Raw genomic sequence first — 7,565 nt, 5'->3', positions numbered from 1 at the left:
TCCAATCAGCAAATTTGAAATTTTGTGAACGTTGCCTTTACGGAAAGCAAAGGCGGGTTAGCTTCTTGAAAGATGGACATGATCTCAAGGAGAAACCATTGGAACTTGTACACTCGGATGTCTTTGGTCCAGTTGAGGTAAGCTCTTTAGGAGGTTCAAAATTTTTTGTTACATTCCTTGATGACTGTACTAGGAAAGTATGGATATATATGATGGCAAATAAATCTGAAGTTTTTTCTAAGTTTAAAGTTTTCAAAGCTCTTGTTGAAAACCAAAGGGGTCATAAGATCAAATTTTTAAAAATGGATAATGGAGGTGAGTTTTGTTCGCTGAAGTTCGACAATTATTGTGCAGATAATGGTTATCGTAGGGTGAAAGTTGTGCCCTACACCCCTCAAGAAAATGGGGCAACGGAAAGACTCAATAGGACAATAATGGAGAAAGCTCGGTGTATGCTTTCTAATGCAGGATTGGGAAAAGAATTCTAGGCTGAGGCATGTAATACAACCGTCTATCTCATTAATCGGAGTCCTTCTTCAAGGTTGAACTTCGGAATTCTGGAAGAGGAATGGCAAGGTAGAAGAGTTTCTTACTGTCATCTTAAAGTTTTTGGTTGTCAGGCTTTTGTACATGTGCCCAAAGAAAAAAGAAGCAAGCTGGATCCTAAATCTGAGCCTTGCATATTCGTTGGCTATGGAGAGGATCAGTTTGGCTTCAAGCTTTGGAGCTTAACTGATAAGAAGATTATTAGAAGCAGAGACGTTGTCTTCAATGAGAAAACCTTTCCAGCATTAAATTCTCAAGAAATGTCTGAAAAAGAATTTGTGCCAATCGCTGCACAAAGGAATGTTGGATTGAATCCACAAACAGTTTCTAACAATATTTCATATAGTCCCATCTCTGTACTATTTCCAAATTTTTCATCTTCTTCCACTCCTGAGAACACAGGACATGATGATAGTTCTACACAAGAGTTTTTTGATATCTCTTCTCATGACAGGAATTTGTCTCTCCATCACAATCAAGCTTGTGAAAGTTTTTCAAACCAAAGTACAAGGGATCCTTTTACTGTGTTGGGCTATCAGTCAAGGGATGACCCTTCATACCTGCAGTCTTTTGTAACTCCCCAAGAAATGCACCCAAACAATGAATGGGATGCACAACATAGTGTGGGCAACACTAAAAACCTGCAGGATAGCATTGGGAGGGACTATATGTCCAATTTTAATGCCCATCCATAAACGCAGGCTGGGAAACTAGATCCGCAGAATAACAATGCACAGGGCATTACAGACAATACACATGGTATACAAACTGATCCGCAAGGTTACGGTGGGAGCATACGCTACGGTGGGAATACATATCACATCCATGGCAATATACGAGGGCAGTTTTAGAGTGTAGATAATATGCCATGTAATCCGCAAGGTCCAAGTAATCTGCAGGTGGTAAATGGTATGCGGTATACTGAAGTTAATCCAGCTGAAACAATGAAAGCCGCATACCAAGCAAATCCACAGGATAGAAATGTTAATCTGCATCCGCAAGGTGTAGAAGTCAATTCGCAAGGTGTGCAAATTGATTTGCAGGACGTTAATGTGTAGGGTATACATGGTGAGAGCACAGACAAGGATCTTGGTAATACCAGTTTTTGAGGCACCCAATACAAATATATCACAGGGAGAAGGCACACTTCATAATAATCTGTTCTCAAGCAGCAGAGAGGGCATTCAACATTTAAACCAGCGAACTAGTGTAACCGGTTCTCCATTTGAATTGGTTCAACCAGAGAACAAAGAACGGAGAATACCGGCTAAATTCTCTGATTATGAATTATTGTACACTGAAGAAGCAGAGCCTTCAATTCTAATTTCAGAATTTTCAGAACCATCTACATTCAAAGCAACTCTCAATGATGTCAATAGTGATAAATGGCAAATAGCGATGCATGAAGAAATGGATTCTTTACTCAAGAATCGAACCTGAGATTTGGTATCTCTTCCACCTAATCAAAGACCACTTAGGAACAAGTGGATATATCGTGTGAAAGATGAAGCAGAAGGAAATAAATGCTTCAAAGCCAGATTGGTGGTAAAGGGATTTGATCAAGAAAAAGGGATAGATTTCAATGAAATCTTCTCACCAGTTGTCAAGATGACAACCATCCGAACTATTTTGGGATTAGCAGTAGCGTGGGATCTTGAGTTAGAACAACTTGATGTAAAAACCGCATTCCTACATGGTGATGTAGAAGAAGAACTGTACATGGAGCAGCCACAAGGGTTTGTAAAGAAGGGACATGAACACCTTTATTGCAAATTAAATCGGAGCTTGTATGGCCTAAAACAAGCCCCAAGACAGTGGTATGCAAAATTTGATCGCTTCATGGCTGAGCATAATTTCACAACATGTGAATCAGACCCATGTGTTTACTTCAAGAAACTTCCAAGCGGTGAGTTTGTCATCCTTCTTCTTTATGTCGATGATATGTTAGTAGCTGGCTCAAACAAAAGAATAGTTAATGAGTTGAAACAAAAATTGGCAAGCAAGTTTGCAATGAAAGAATTAGGGGCGGCTAAAAAGATTCTTGGCATGACAATCACAAGGGATAGGAAAAAGAGGGAAATCACTTTGTCTCAAAAACAATACATTGACAAAGTTGTTGAAAGATTTGGCATGGCTGAATCAAAAGTAACTCCTATTCCTCTTGCTGGTCATTTTTGATTAAGTTCTGAATTATGTCCTCAAACACAGAAAGAAAAAGAATTTATGGAGAAAATTCCATACAAATCAGCCATTGGTAGTATTATGTATGCTATGGTTTCTACTCGTCCTGACATTGCTCATGCGGTGGGAGTTGTGAGCAGGTTCATGAGCAATCCCGGCAAAGCTCATTGGCAAGCCGTCAAATGGATACTAAGGTATCTAAAAGGTACTTCAGCTTATGTTTTATGTTTTGGCAGAAACAAAGTTCAACTACAAGGTTACACTGATTCTGATCTTGTCGGAGACTTGGACAAACGAAGGTCTACCATTGGTTACACCTTCACATTTGCTGGAGCTGCGATCAGTTGGGCTTCACGATTGCAACATTGCATTGCTCTTTCTTTGGCTGAAGCTAAATACTTAGCTCTTTCCGAAGGTGCAAGGGAAATGATTTGGCTTCAGCGGTTACTTGGTGAATTGAAAGTTCATCAAAATGAATATAATCTGTTTTGTGACAGCCATAGTGTGATCTTCATGGCACATAATCAGTCATCACAACGTCGCTCCAAGCATGTTGATGCACATGCTCACTTTGTTCATCATGCAGTTGAAGAGGGCAAGCTGAATGTTGTCAAGATTGACACCAAGATAAATCCGGCTGATATATTCACGAAGGTTGTTGCCAAAGAGAAGTTCGAATGTGCTAGAACTTCTCTTGGGCTTGTGAAGAAAAGATAGATCATTCTTTGAGCAGGGTATTGGGTGATCAGTTGCAGCATTGGTTGTCCTTCAGGTGGGAGTTTGTTGATATTGTGAAGGCCAATAGTCAAGTCTTCTTTTCCCTCCAATAATCGAGTCTCTTGGTTTCCAAAGACTCTTCATTTGTAATATTATTGGAGCCCATTTATATGCTACTCCTACTCATTTTGTAAACAACTTTTTCTTATTAATTCAATACTCTGCAGTCTGGACGTAGCCACTATTGTGGTGAACCAGGATAAATTCGGTGTTGTGTATTTCTTCTTATTGCGACATTTAATTTCTTTGTTTAAATCCTTTCATAAAGCTCTTCTTTTCCATATAGAATGATCTATAATTAGGTTAATGCTCTTCTTTCCCATTTAAAAAGATTTATGTTTTTAAATAGGCATTTCAAATATATACTAATTATATTTAATTAAAGATAAAATCGTATCATTTTTGTTAATATATGTAATTATTTCATTTTATTTTTTATACACTAATCAATTGTGATTAGTATTCAATTTTTTTATTTAACTTTTTGAGCTTTACTTAGATTATCTTCAACTCATTTGCTTCTATATATGATACTTAAATTACAACTATAATCATGGAGTGTATTAAAGTACATTTATTCTATCAAAACAAAATCATATTCTTGATAATGTAAAGAAGACAAACAATAAGAAAATTATTAATATATATATAATTATATTGTTTATTTATTTGTATATTAATTGATTTCTATAGTATTCACTTTTTAAAATTTGAGTTTTTGAATTCTATTATAGATTATCTTCAACTCATTTGTTTCTATATATGATACTTAAATTGGAACCATAAACATGATAGAGTACATTGAAGTACAATTGTCCTATCATAATAAAATCATATTTTGATAGAGTTGAGAAGAAAAATAACAAGAAAATGAACCAATTAACATTAGCATTGCACTTCCACAATCTTAGGACCTTAAATGAAAGCTTGAATTTATGAAGTTTGATGTGTTGATTTCTCTATAATGAAAATATCTTAACTTGAGATGTGTATCAAATATGATTAATTTTTCTATGATTATGATGTTTATGTATATGATTCAGAGTGTGTGAAATCATGATATGATGGGTTGGAATGAAAAAAATTGCATGGAGGGAGACAGTGCACACATGTGGGTACTTAGTATAAGGAAAAGTGGTGGAAAGGGAGCGATTGGAGATAGATTGTCTAGATAGTCTTAAATCTAAATTTGATGACCTCAACATATCAAGATATTACTAACTACTGATACATATAATATTCCCAAAATAAGTGGAAGGCATAGTTTTCTCACAAAGATGTAGGCTCAATGAACTCAAGAATTTACAATTGAAGGATCTCAATTTTGGAGAGGCTTCAAGAGCTTCTGTTGATGTAGATAGAAAAATGTAATTGGATTTTATAACCCATTATGGTATGTTAATTAGATTCATATAGTTGTTCATTTCAAATAATTCCATGTGGGAGAGCTTGATTAAGAAAAAGCATAGTGAATTCTATTAGCTAGAAACTTTAGTTGAGATAAGAGCATTTCTCTTGCCAATGAGAATTATTATTGGTTATGATTGTAGTAGAATGCAAAGAAGTTTGTACATAGTTTCAAAGTATTTCATATGAAAAAAGGAAAAGGTGAGAATATAGGGCTATAACAACCATTAATAATACTACAGTGGCAATGAGAGAATATTAGATATGGATATTTATTTATTTTGGTTTACAAAGGACTTGGAGAAAACTTGATTCTATTTTTTTGGTGGTGGATTGGTTCCTGAAGATGATTTATTCATTTCTTGTAAGAAGATTAATGATGAACTATTCATATTGTATAACTATTTTTTAGAGACAAGGCAAAGCTACATAGTCTACCAAAGAGTCTATGTCCAAATCAAGATACCAATTTTGTTATTTATTATGTGAGGACATTATTGAAGAAGTTTACGACATATTTGAAGTTCATTTTAAATATCATCCATGGGCAAAAGGGAAAATAAAAGTGGTTAATGGAAGTCTATGTAATCTATTGAAATGCCTAGTAGAAGATAAACCTAAGAGATGTGATATGATTCTTTTAAAGGAATAATTTTTACTAAATAAAAATTTATATAAGATATGGACAACACTAATTATTAAATAATTCTATAAAAAGGGTACAAATTGATTTGAAACACATTTAATTGTGTCTTAGATGAATAGTTGAAGTGTTCACCATTATGGGAAAAATATGGTAATATGGTTAGTTTGGAGAATTTAAAACTCACAAGGATATCTATCAATTATATTAGGAAACTTTCTTATATTTGAAATATGGATTATTTTTTATTATTATTTTTTAATTTCAAAATTGAATTTCATATAAAAAAATCAATATATATAAAAGTTAGAAAACTTACTTTTAAAAGACATAAATAAACATGAATATAAATACTTAACATTTTATTTTGTTAATAAAAATACATATGTGAATCCCTCACACACTAAGTAGTAGTGGTAAAATTGAACTAAACATAAAAATAATTTTTTACATTATAAAGGATCATTGTCATCTATTAAACAAAATTTTGTCCACATTGAATGCAATCAGCAAACTCAACACAATCAAACCATGGACATCATTAAATTTCTTTTTCAATTGAATTTAACATATCAAAAAAATGTATGAATTTTATGACAACGTCTCTTGCTTGTTGAAAAACCAAAAACATTGGCTAAAGCATAATATAAGATATTTAAGAAGAATAAGATGATTCAAAAACTAAATAAGATCTTGCAATAAAATTATAAATGATCATGGTAAGGAAAATAAAGATTGAATGATAGAAAAAGAAAGATTTCCAATATGCAATAGCGATTGATTAAAAAACTCAAACAAGATGTCCTAGATCTAAAGATTGACCTATTTTATTATATTCAATTAAAACATAAACCAGATTTTAATTTTTTATTATCATTCTAATTTTTATTTGACTGTTAGTCACTAACCATCAATACAATCCGATCCTCCCACTACCTCTTACACTTTTTCCACGCAGAAACAATAATTTCTAATGCTGAAAATGTTGTGCACCAAAATTATGGTCCATTGACTGAATCTGTTGCTATTAAGTAGTCCCCTTTATTTTTGGCTTGAGTTGTAGACTTCAACACCTTCTCAAATAGTAACCACTTGATGTTTCGCCTTTTCAAATGCGTTTTGCACATCTATCGTGAAAGATACAAAAAATGTGATTACTGTCATTTGGATTACATAATTAGTGCCAACGATTAAATAATGTGTCAAAAAGTCCAAAAGAGAGTTGTTTGCCTGTCCAAATCCGCTACACTTTGGGTTGTTTCTGGACTCGCAGGAGGAGCAACACATACCATGTATTTTTCCCAATGTTTGACGCTGCAGAACATATGGAAAATGTCTATTGTAAGGAAATTGTTGCTAAATTGTTGAAAATTTAAATGTCAAACACTTGTAGGTTGTTCTCGAGCCCCACGCCCATCGACCTTATCAATTTGCTTCCCGCAGGCATCCATGGTCGGTAGGCATTTATTTTTGGTAGGTAAGCTTGAAATTTGAATGTTGAGAGGGAAAGGAAGAATGTGACAAAAAGGAATGTTTCTACATTCATTCAGTAGAGTTTGCAGAGTTCAAGAAGATCAAGAAGATCATAGAGAAGTTGTAGAGCTGAGCAGAGAAGGAAGAAGGAAAGAAGTTTGTGCCTGCAGTTGCACGTGTTTACCCTGTTCACTCTGTAAGTTTGTTGTTGTTTGGATTTGTCTTGTTGAAGCAGTGATTGCTCCAGGAACCATTGTATGTAGCCATTAGAGTTGCAGGTTTAAAAGTTTAATGAAGTTTGAAGTATTATCAGTTTAGGGTTATTTTAGAGTTTTCTGGTTGAAGCCGAATGCTCCCAGATTTTGTAATAGTTTAAATCTCAGTTGAATAGAAAAGTAAGTAGGCATACTTGAATCTATTGTTCTTCCTCTTCTATTCATTGTATTTGAGAAACTTGGTTGAAAGGTTAAAGCTCGGCTCTATGGTTTTAATGGTGAAAGCATTCACGTTGGAATTTCTTAAGTTATAATTTTTCAAT

The sequence above is a fragment of the Cupressus sempervirens genome, chromosome 2, assembly GCF_028749045.1.
Source record: "Cupressus sempervirens isolate cs-2001-9-10 chromosome 2, ASM2874904v1, whole genome shotgun sequence".
NCBI classification, from domain to species: Eukaryota; Viridiplantae; Streptophyta; class Pinopsida; order Cupressales; family Cupressaceae; genus Cupressus; species Cupressus sempervirens.
The sequence above is the reverse complement of the archived record's forward strand: the minus strand, read 5'-3'. Positions refer to the sequence as shown.